Below are 11,188 nucleotides of genomic sequence, written 5' to 3'. Positions count from 1 at the left end.
TTGAGATAGGACAGCCAGACCTTGTAAGAAAAAATAATTTTCATTTAGCTTCAAGATAATTGATAGTGGTACAAAGTGTTCTAAATCATCATATGCCATTGCAGATGAGAGAAGATAGCTTCAGCTCAAACTATGTATATAATTTCAGAGCTGATACAATTTGGAAGTTTTTGAGCTATGCCTCCCCCAAACATATTGTACCAGCTACTGTCGAGTTGGGTGAGAGCTCTAAAGTCCGAGAAGGTGTCATACACCTTGATGACACAAATGAAGCTGATGTAGTGCCACAGGAACAAGGACCTAGTGCTGATGAGGAGAAGCCATAGGAACAAGGACCTACTGCTGATGTTGTTGAGGAGAAGATGGAGCAGCAACAAACAGATGCTTCAGGGGCAGTAGAGGAGACAATGGAGCAGCACCAAGATACTGTACAGGACAGGATGGAGCAGCAGAAAACAGATTCTCCAAAAAATGATGATACAGAGAGCTTGGACCATGTAGAGCAGCCTCTGGATCAAGCTGTAGATAAATAGAAAATGGTTGTCAAGAATATGTTCTACATGTACAATTAAACACTTCTGTACAAAATTTTACTTTATTGAATACAATACCTTTGTTTATGGAGTCTGTGTTATCTCAATTTTCAAATTTTCAATGTCTTTGCATTTTATTGAACTCTCTCTTCTTTTGAGCACCTGCAAAAAAGCAATATGAATCAACAGGGTAAAGTAAACTAATAGCAGTGCTTAATGAGACTAGGATAAATCAGATGGTGTACCTTTTTATTGTTGTAGATAAATAAAAAGTCCTTTAAAATAGAACCTTCTGTCTCAAACAAAATGTCATTGCGCAATTGAGCTAGGGAGCAACATTCTCTTAATGAGATATTGACTAGCACATCACCATTCTCAACAACATCAATATCAAGAAGTTTATTTTCTACACCAAAAGAATCTTCATCTTGATCCATTGGGACTAGTTTTGTGCCTAGCATTCGATTCCACTTATAATAAAAAGAAAAAATAAAATTTTGTGATTCAACCATGTACTTCAGTTGCATAGAAGGTTGGACAACCTCACAAAACACTGAACTACATGTCTTCTTATCCCAACCTTTATCCAAAAATTGTGGCATGCATGCCGAACTTGTTGCTTTAACTGTGAACATTGTTTTTTACACCTTCACTGGAAAGGTATTAAACAAGTCCACAAAAACTGTGAGAGGCATGCATAAAGAAATTTTTATTATCCTTGTGGCAATATTGGGCCTCAGAGCTTTCTCTACTTCTTTGAAAAGCTTGGCCCTATATGCCTCTGTAACACTAAAATGTGGGTGAGGCCAATCCACTAAATTCCATGCCGAAAGGTCTTGTTTCCTTAACACAACATGTGTGTTAGCATTGTCCAGCAACTGATAAAAATGATCAGTAAAAAATATACCCAATTGAGCTAGCTCTGTTGCACATCAACCTTGGTATTTTTGTTCTCCTATCGATCCATGCAAAGCATCTATAAATCCCATAATACAATTGATGTTTTGCCGTGTCTCATACGATGAAGGGTATAAATCTGAAATAAAACAACACAAGAATGTCAATAAGCAAAGAAAGAAAGCTTCATCTTAAAAATCCATACACCTCGTAAAGAAAAAAACCACAATAGAAAAATATACAATTAGGCATGTGTTGCGGAAGATCATTTGGATAGTCTCGCAAGACAAGTTCTTTATCCATGTACACATGCTGAATCAAAACTTCTTTCACCGATATCTTCCCTCTAGTGATTTTAAAATCTCGTACTCTTCCCTTCCATGATGCCAAGAAAATGTTTTTTGTCTGGGGTCTTTTTCTTTTGCTAGGTTGCATGAGCACCCATGCTCCTTTCGAAACACTAAACCTTTCCCAAGTTCCTTCCGTTTTGACTGTACTTGAATTCTCTACCAAAGAAATAGAAGAAGCAAGTCGACGGGGTAAGGATGTGTGGTATAATTCTGCCTTCATAGCATTATCATCCACAGAGTGCCTTCCACAAGAATGCCCATGGTTTTTATTCACCATGGAGACCTTGTGAATCTGTAACAATAGCAAAGTAATGTAAACAAGATAACAAATTGAAGTTTCAAGAAAGAGAAAGTGGGCAGACAGATAGTTGACAAGAAACATCTTACTCTACGCCAAACAGGATCAAGGGAGCAGTTTTGGAAAAGAAGAGGCTGCTGCACAATGAGGCAGTCGTGTAGAATGGGTACCTTTCGAAGGAAAGGCAGCACAACATTTCAAAGTTCAAAGGAAGGTGGAAGCGGGAAGGCCCTTGTCAAATAAAATGTCAGACTAGATTCTATCTTCATGTCCAAAGATCTTGTGAGAATAAAAAACCAATCTCCACATTAATGTAGCACGCTTGTACCTACATAATTTATTGTTTCTTTTTTCTATTTTCTCTTGTTTTCGTGAATTTCCAACGTTACGTTGGCCCTCTATTGATTGGTTGAGAGCTTATTTTTCCAAACCGTAAAAGGCCCCAAAATGAGCTCCCTTTTTTCCTAATGCTTTTCCTTTTGCTAGACATTTTGCATCATTGCCGACTACTACCATGATGTCATTCCCTACCGGCTGTAGAGAGGTATACCAATCCTTCTGACTGGTCATGTGGTGCGAAGCACCACTGTCAATGATCCAAGGTTCTTCCGCAGGTACATGAACTGCCTCCGTGCAAATCTCCTCAATTGCGACGAACAGCTCCACTGGTACTGCCTGTGTGCTGTTGCTGGACTCTTTCTTTACTCCGTTCTTCTCATCTGTAATCTTCTTTCGGCACTCATTCTGCTTGTGCCCTGCCTTGTTGCAATAGAAGCACTTGATCTTCTTCTTTCTCTTTTTATCATCAGAAGAAGATGGGTTACCAGAGTCCTTACCCTTACCATTCTTTGATCCGGTCCAGAAAGCCGAATGTTCTCTAGTCCTCATCTTTTGATGCATCTCCTCCTCCAAAAGCATCGCGCTGAAATCCTCAAAGTTGAGGGGCAGATTTTTGTTCTGCGTATTCAGCGCTGTAACAAGACCGTCGTACTTTGGTGGGAGAATCCATATGCACCTTCGTGCTAGATTCTCGCTGGTGATGGTGATGCCAATCGCAGTCATCTGATCGCGCAGATTCTTCACCCTGGTGATGAACTTCTCTATCGCTTTAGACTCAGACAACTTCTCGTTCGCGAGCTGAGTCTCCAGATTCTCAATCCGATACTGATTTTTCAAGACTGTCCATGCCTCCTCCGCTGTGGTGACATGTTGAATTAATGCCATGACGGAATCACTAACACTGCAGACAATAGAACACAGCGCATCTGCATTTCTTCTTGTCCATGTGAGAATCTCATCCGCAGTTGGTACTATCTGTTGTCCTGCATTGGCTAGATCCGGTCTCGCAATCGGCCTCACGTGATCGCAGTCTTGCGGGCTGGGCCATCTCTCACAATCTGCTCACAAACAGAAACACACTACCAAATCTTCTTGCTAGAGTCCAGGCTCTGATACCATGTAAGAAAATAATACAACATCTGTGCTCAATAGATAACAGGATCTCATACACAAGAGAGAAAACAAGATAGTATGGAGAATCAAAAATTTGATTACTGTAGAACTGATACAATAGATGGCGCTACCTCCCAACCGTGCGCTCCTGTGAAAGAAGCTTTGATGGCATGCTGGAAACAGTAGAAGACGGAGGCTGGATGCTAAGGAATCAGGGTTTCTGTAGCTAGTGATGAAATGGGCCCACTTCATGGGCTTGCTCTTATATAGCCACCAGTCGTAGTCAGTTAGGCTCAATTGGGTGACCGCCAGTCTGCCCAAAATGGTCGACTGGGGGTAGGTCCCGAAATAGGCCACCGACCATACGATAGAACCGGTGCGCAAAACAGAGCAACTGGCCTATGGTTGCCGTTCGGTCCATCCGGGATCATCTGAGGCTCTAAACGGGCCCCGCAACCCGAGAGTGGGCTGCCCCGAGAAATGCTCCATCTACCCTTAGTGCGGTCAGTTAAGGGATGCCTTCCCGCACTTGCATGTAGCCTAGTTGGCAGTGTGTCAACTCTATCTGAAGCCATCCAGCCATCAGGCCACACATGGCCCCCATCTGGTGTCCAAACCAGAACCTACCAAATAACCGAGCTACTCAAATGCCTTCTCCTCATATGGGGGGCTTAGAAGTAGAGTTAGCTAGTTCCCGCATAGTTACATGAGAGTGGAGCATTGATATCTAACATTAATTCATAATAAATAATTTAAGGAAGGCTATGGTTAATTGAAAAAAAATAAAATCCAATGGTCATATTCATTTGCATCCAGCCTAATACCTAAAACCTAAACCCATGCATCCATGATCCATCATATTACTTAAAACTTAAACCCATGCATCAATTGGAATTCGGAATGTAAAACACTATGCAATCCTATATAAAGTAAACTTTAAACTTTAATCATGATAAACTACATAAAGTAAACTTTAAAAGCATTTTCTATTTGCCATTGAAATATAATTATATGCACTTTCATCACAAGATCTCTCTCTCTCTCTCTCTCTCTCTCACACACACACACACACACACACAATTAAAACTTATCTCTAAAGTCATTAAAGAAAAATGTTACCAAAGACAAGAAATTAAACTTTGCACATGCTTCTTCCGCACATCCTCGCATAGGATTCTATTGCATATGAGACAGAGTGTTATGCCAATTGCCATGCTCTTGATCAATTGAACTTGGTCGAGAGCATAACAATTGGCATTACAACCCAGAAGCCTATGCGATAGCGACACAGAAGAATCAAAGACCAAACCCTAAACACAAGATATTTACAATGCACAATGAGACAATTCTTATCCAACCCTAAACCGCAAGCTTAAGTCACATGCCTCCATCACATGCAATCTTGTAGTCATGTCTCTTTCTCTCTCTCACAATTAAAACTTATCTTTAAAGTCATTAAAGAAAAGTGTTACCAAAGACAACAAATTAAACTAAGTTGCACATGCTTCTTCCTCATGTCATCGCATAAAATTCTATTGCATATGAGACAGAGTGGTATGCCAGCTGCCATGCTCTTGATTAATTGAACTTGGTCAAGAGCACATTAATTGGCATTACAACTCAGAAGCCTATGCGATGGCGACAAGGAAGAATCAAAGCGCAAACCCTAAACACAAGATATTTACAATGCACAGCAAGACAATTCTTATCCAACCCTAAACCGCAACCTGCAATCGAAAAACAAGAACACATTCAAAATACAATAAGACATTTAGAACCCTATTGCCATCATTGCCACAATTCACGAGTCACTATCCTCATCATGTTCGTCATCAATGTCCTCATTTTCAGACCCATGTGGAAGGCGAATATTATTTCCTTCATCTTCATTAGATTCATCCTCCTCATTGCTATCTTCCTCGGATGTTGCACCATCAGTCCCAGTTTTAGTTTCATCCTCTTCTTGGGGTTCTGGAATCTGCAATGATAGGACTACTTCAGGTTGTATAGCATTTGGCGAGATATCGTAGGTCCATTTTGGAACATTCTCCTCATATCCCACATCTCCTAATGTTTCTAGGATTTTATGATTGGCATAGATGTACACTAACTTCTCAGCCTGGTCCTCTAGAAGTCTATTTCGTAAAGTACTGTGAATGTACTTATAATGACTCTAGTTTCTTTATGAGCCCGAGTTTGAGCATGTTTAAGAAAGAACCCTTATTGCAATCGGGTGTAGAAGCTCACACATGCCACCATTCATCATCCACCATTTCCAAGCAGATGTAGTTTCTGCCAATGCTTGAACATCGCTTCATGCAAACAACCCCTCCTTGCATCGATACTTGGCTAACTCGCTACAACACTTTGCAAACTCATGGTTGTGGGGATAATATTGTTGCACCAGCTTATGAAATTCATGCATAACAATTGGGATCTCTTCGGGCTTCATATTCCACCACTCGGGGTCTAAAAGGTACCCAACACTATGCAATGGATTATGAGCTTGCTCCCCCATCGCGGCCTAAACAATTGCCATAATTCCTTGCGTTTTGTAGCATTATCAAATGGTCTTCTCTCATTCTCTTGGCCCAGGCGAGCAGGGGGATTCCTCGCAATAAGAGATTGCTCAATACTCCAAAAGTGCATCCATGCTTTTCCGATTGTTGGAGACTTTGAGTCCAATGCCCTAAGCGCATATAAAATAGGTTTCATAGCATTAGCGGCATCCTCAAATCGTTTCCTTAATGCAAAGGATCCCTATGTTTCTTTCAGGTCACGCATTTTATCCTTTGTTGCCCTATTGGCAATCAACTCTGACATCCATTGTTCAAATGCATCACAATGAAATGTCTCTATAAGAAAACTCCTATTTTTCACCAGAGATTGCAAAGTGTAGAAGTACGTAGCAAATCTCGTGGTTGCTAGAAAAGGTGAATGTCGTGGTTGGACCTTTTTCTTGTAATATTTGAGAAATTCATTCTGTTTTTTGGGCACAAGATTGTATTCATAACAAGCTGGCAACTCTTTGTTTGTGAAGGCTCAGTGTCCCTCGTTTGATATGTGAAGTTGAATATTCTTTTACCTGGACTAAAGCAGGCTTGCATGCTGCTGACTTTTGTAGGCTCAAATTTTGAGAACAGAGAAACCCTCCTTGTGCTTCTGTAATATTTTTTTTGTGTGTGGAGAAAATAAGCTAAGTTGTATCGTTAATAATACTGGATACTGCTAGAGTTCCTTGTGTGCGCTGTCAAATCCCATGATCAGGCTTTTTGGTATAAGTGATGGCAAGTTGGATTTAGATGTATGATATGGAGTCCTTCCCGACCCGTCTCCCCTTATTATGTAAATCCCATTAACTAGTTACTAACTCTACCCATTACAATTCCGTTAGCTCCACTCCCCGTTGGTTTGCTACGCTTCACGCCCTCAGTCTTTGGTGTTTGTTACCCAAGCTATCACATCCCTCCATTCGTGTGCCGCTTCCTGGAGCCACAGTCCTGTTTTGTACGACGCTCTCAGTCCGGTGCCTCTACTGAGTTGATTTTCGTGCGGTTCGCTAGCGCCTCTGTTTGATTCCAGCAACTCGTTCAGCTCTCCCGCTAGGATCTGAGTATTTGACCCTGAGTCCCTGACTAAGTCTTTGAACTTTGTACAGCCGCTGCCCGTGCGCCTTCGCCTCTAGGCCGCCGTACACAGCTATGACCTCTTCAAGTCCTGTGCCTCCAACTCATTTGTCGATGCTCCCGCATGGTTGCGTGCACCATCACGGCTTTTTCTACTACTCTTTCAAGCATGGACTCTCAGGTCTCTACTCATGACATTGTGGTTTATATCACTTTTTACACTTATCATGGAGAACCCTTTTTTGGCATTTACTATTAGGTATCCAAAGTGCACAAGGTAGCCAAAGTGTGCATCAAGGTGAACAACCATGCAGTAGGTACATTGATAGAACTCGGTGGGGGGGGGGGGCGGGGGGGGTCACTCAATACAAATATGTAAGCATAGCACATGGGTTCAACAGAAGGGATTTTTAAAATTAGTTTTCAACATTTATTTTACAGACAAAAAGGTACCATGTAAAGGATATATTCACATATTTAATAGAAAAAGGGTGTATTTCATACAAGCTCTGATACCACATGTTGGTTCATGGACTGAACAATGAGGCAAAAGGTGAATCACAATGAACACTTTATTCATGGACAATGCTGAATATGTAGGCAAGAGAGCATACATGTGTGACGTCATCAATGATCTCAGGATGGAGTCCTTAGATCCTATAATCACTCCCTGATTCTCTGAATCACACTAGAACCTTCTAGCACACCTACACTCACACACTCCTAGCATAGTACTCCTAGCCCATAGGCACACACACATACATCAATTTGTCCTTCAGTTTGCACCCCCGTGTGGGCCCCTTTTTGCACTAATTCGCTCATAAAATTATGCCGTGACCTCCGATTGACGATCCATCTGCATCGACACATTTTCCTACTCATGTGGGACAATCCTAGGCACATTACTAACACGATGGTCCCTACAACACTAACGCATCTCTACCCCCCCTAACACAACCACATCAACACCCGCAGTTGTGGTAGAGGCAACTGCTCCACCTCTCGCCAAATCTGCATGCAACTACGCTCGGCCAATGCCTCCAACAACCATCTACCCCAAATCCCTCCCCTAAAATTCAGCAAATCCATTTGACTCCTCCACGACACGACATGGCTGAGCGCCATCGTCACGATGATGGGGACCTTGAACTCGAAGCGGAGGGGAATAATTTCTTTAACCCTCGCAACAATTTTGCCAACAATAATAACAATCAAGGCAAGCCCCCCTGGGCAAACTCGAAGTTCCCCAATACAATGGTAGGGGCGATCCAACCCAATTCCTCTAGCATTTTGAAGCCGCATGCTAAGCGGGTGGAGATCAATCCAATGAAACCAAGGTCGCTTGGTTCCCATGGCCTTAACAAATGAAGCCTCGGATGGAAGAAAGATCCCAGAAAGATCCACATGGGACCTGTTGCAAACTGAATTCGAGAGGCGCTTTCAAACAGAGAGACTACAAGATGATCCTGCTCTTCAACTAAGCAAGCTCAAACAAGGTCGACGAGAAGATGTACGAACGTACCTGGGCAAGATGAAACGCTTAATTGCCAAATGTGACCCATGCCTCGATGCTAAGTACCTCAGGGCCTGGTTCATTGTTGTAGGCTTAAGGAAGAAAATCCACAAAGACATGAAAACGATTAGCATTTATGAAACATTTAGTGTTGCTCATGCAGCAGCCATTGACATCGAGGATGGCATGACCGACTCTGGCACCAGCAGTGATGATGGAAGAGCCACTGCATGAGATAAGCACTCTAAAAAGGAAAAATCCAAGTCCAGTACACCGAAACGTCTAATGAAGATCACCTAGAGGCCATGACCATGAAGCTAAAAGAAGAAAATTATGATGCAGGCTATGGGAACAAAAGTTTCACATGTCTCAGCCACCACCTCAGACTTATCCAACAGTGAGAAAATGTATGGTGTCCACACTGCATGGCCAATCATACAACAAATGAATGCCTGTTCTTTAGAGCCAAGATCACTGCACAAGTAAATCCACTATCTAGGTTGTGGTGCCATATCTGCATAGTCGGTGGCCATGACAAAAATAGTTGCATCTTCAACATGCACAATGACCCACCTTGACCTCAACAATACCAAAGGTGCAAATGAATAAATGAAATCTGAACTCTCTCTCTCTCTCTCTCTCTCTCTCTCTCTCTCTCTCTCTCTCTCTCTCTCTCTCTCTCTCCTCTCTCTCTCTCTCTCTCTCTCTCTCTCTCTCTCTCTCTCTCTCTCTCTCTCTCCATCTCCCTCTTTCTATCCCCATCCCCATCCCCATCTTTCCCTCCCCCTCCCTTTGTCTCTTTCCCTCCCTTTGTGTCCTTCATTGCTCTCTCTCTCATAGTCTCTCTCTCTCTCTCTCTCTCTCTCTCTCTCTCTCTCTCTCTCTCTCTCTCTCTCTCTCTCTCAATGTCTATTCATGCATCTAACAATGTCTCATGTGGTGAGGTGCATTATTTATATCCCTTATTACACTCTCTCTCTCTCTCTCTCTCTCTCTCTCTCTCTCTCGTGTGCGTGTGCGCGCATACTTTAATTGCTATCTCTCTCTCTCTCTCTCTCTCTCTTTCTCTGTCTCTGTCTCTCTTTCTCTCTCTCTCTCTCTCTCTCTCTCTCTCTCTCTCTCGCTCTCTCTCTCTCGCACACTCTAATTGCTATCTATCTCTCTCACTCTCTCCCTCACCTACTCTCTCTCTCTCTCTCTCTCTCACTCTTGCACAATACAGATATAAAAATTCCCACACATATTTAAAATTATAAATATTTATTGCTTTATCAATCATAGACCATAAGGAGCCATCAATCTAGAGGTGCAAACTTGATAAATACAATCTTAACATTAAATGAAACAACACTTTGTATTATTTATGATTTATGCTCATACATGTAACAATGCCTCATTGCCAAGTGCATTGTTGAAGCACTAAGGATCCAAGCAATTGGATATTATAAAATACCTACCATCATGTCTCTACTATCTCTAGAATATGGAGCAGGCAGCAATTCTTACCAAGGATACTTGTCTGATCCCTATATCTAGCTTTGCAATTATCAAGTCTAAAATAAGAGTCCTGGGGAAGGCTTGTTGTTGCCAATTGTAATTCTCCCCTGATGAATTGCATTATCCACTCCCCTTCCAATTCCAACATTATATTAGGATGTCCTTATGGATAAATTAATACCTCACGATAGGACTGTGAGTCCCATCACACAGATTATCATCCATTGCTTCCCATTGTAGGTTCTTCCATCTAAACCTTCTATATGTGAAAGTCATGTAGAGATTTTGCCTTCCAATGAATACTTGCAAAATTTGGGATCTATTAATACATACTATCCTGATCATTTTTTGTACAAATTTTATACAAACAAGAATTGTAATATGTGCTCACCGAAATGTCACATCTAAAGTGTTCAATCGACATTGTACCAAATCTTCAGCATGACATGGTCTTGTTGTCCATCCATTGTCAAATAGCTTAGATAGCCAGTCCAATTCTAAGCTCTTGCAAGTGTAAGTAATCTTTGTTTTCCTAATTAATTGCCTACAATTTGCAAAGAAATCAACAAAGCATGGAAATGGAAGAAACTAGCTCAACTAGTAGTTCTTCCACCTGTAGTTGGCTTCATAGCATTTCTCAAATCATTAAACATTCTATTTCTATATGATTCACTTATCTCCATGCTTAGAAGCGGCCATTTTGAACTATCAAAAGAAGGCAAGTGAAGAGATTCTAATCTACCATACTAGCCTTCTTCATCTAGCACAATGAAAATTGAGTCATAGAAGAAGATCCCATCCTTTTTTAATTTTGATTGTGTGCGACCTTCATATTGATGAAGACTCCCGATCTCAACATGGAGGACATGCAACACCCCAGTTATATCCCACTCTTTATAAGTAGATGGATATAATTTATACGACATAAGATAGTTGTGTCGAAGTCCCCAAATAAATGCAAATACTCTAAAATGAAAATGAAGTACTAGCACACTTTGAAAAACTTACAATTGGGCCTATGA

At 41.5% G+C, this 11,188-nt stretch overlaps 1 pseudogene; it reads right to left on the bottom strand.

The window, feature by feature from the left end:
* Positions 1-617: 617 nt before the first annotated feature.
* Positions 618-2,162, bottom strand: LOC147889242 (uncharacterized; annotated as a pseudogene).
* Positions 2,163-11,188: the final 9,026 nt, after the last annotated feature.

The sequence above is a fragment of the Dipteris shenzhenensis genome, chromosome 20, assembly GCF_047967505.1.
Source record: "Dipteris shenzhenensis isolate YYH24624 ecotype China chromosome 20, Dip_SZ_1.0, whole genome shotgun sequence".
Classification (NCBI taxonomy): domain Eukaryota; kingdom Viridiplantae; phylum Streptophyta; class Polypodiopsida; order Gleicheniales; family Dipteridaceae; genus Dipteris; species Dipteris shenzhenensis.
The sequence above is the reverse complement of the archived record's forward strand: the minus strand, read 5'-3'. Positions and strand labels throughout refer to the sequence as shown.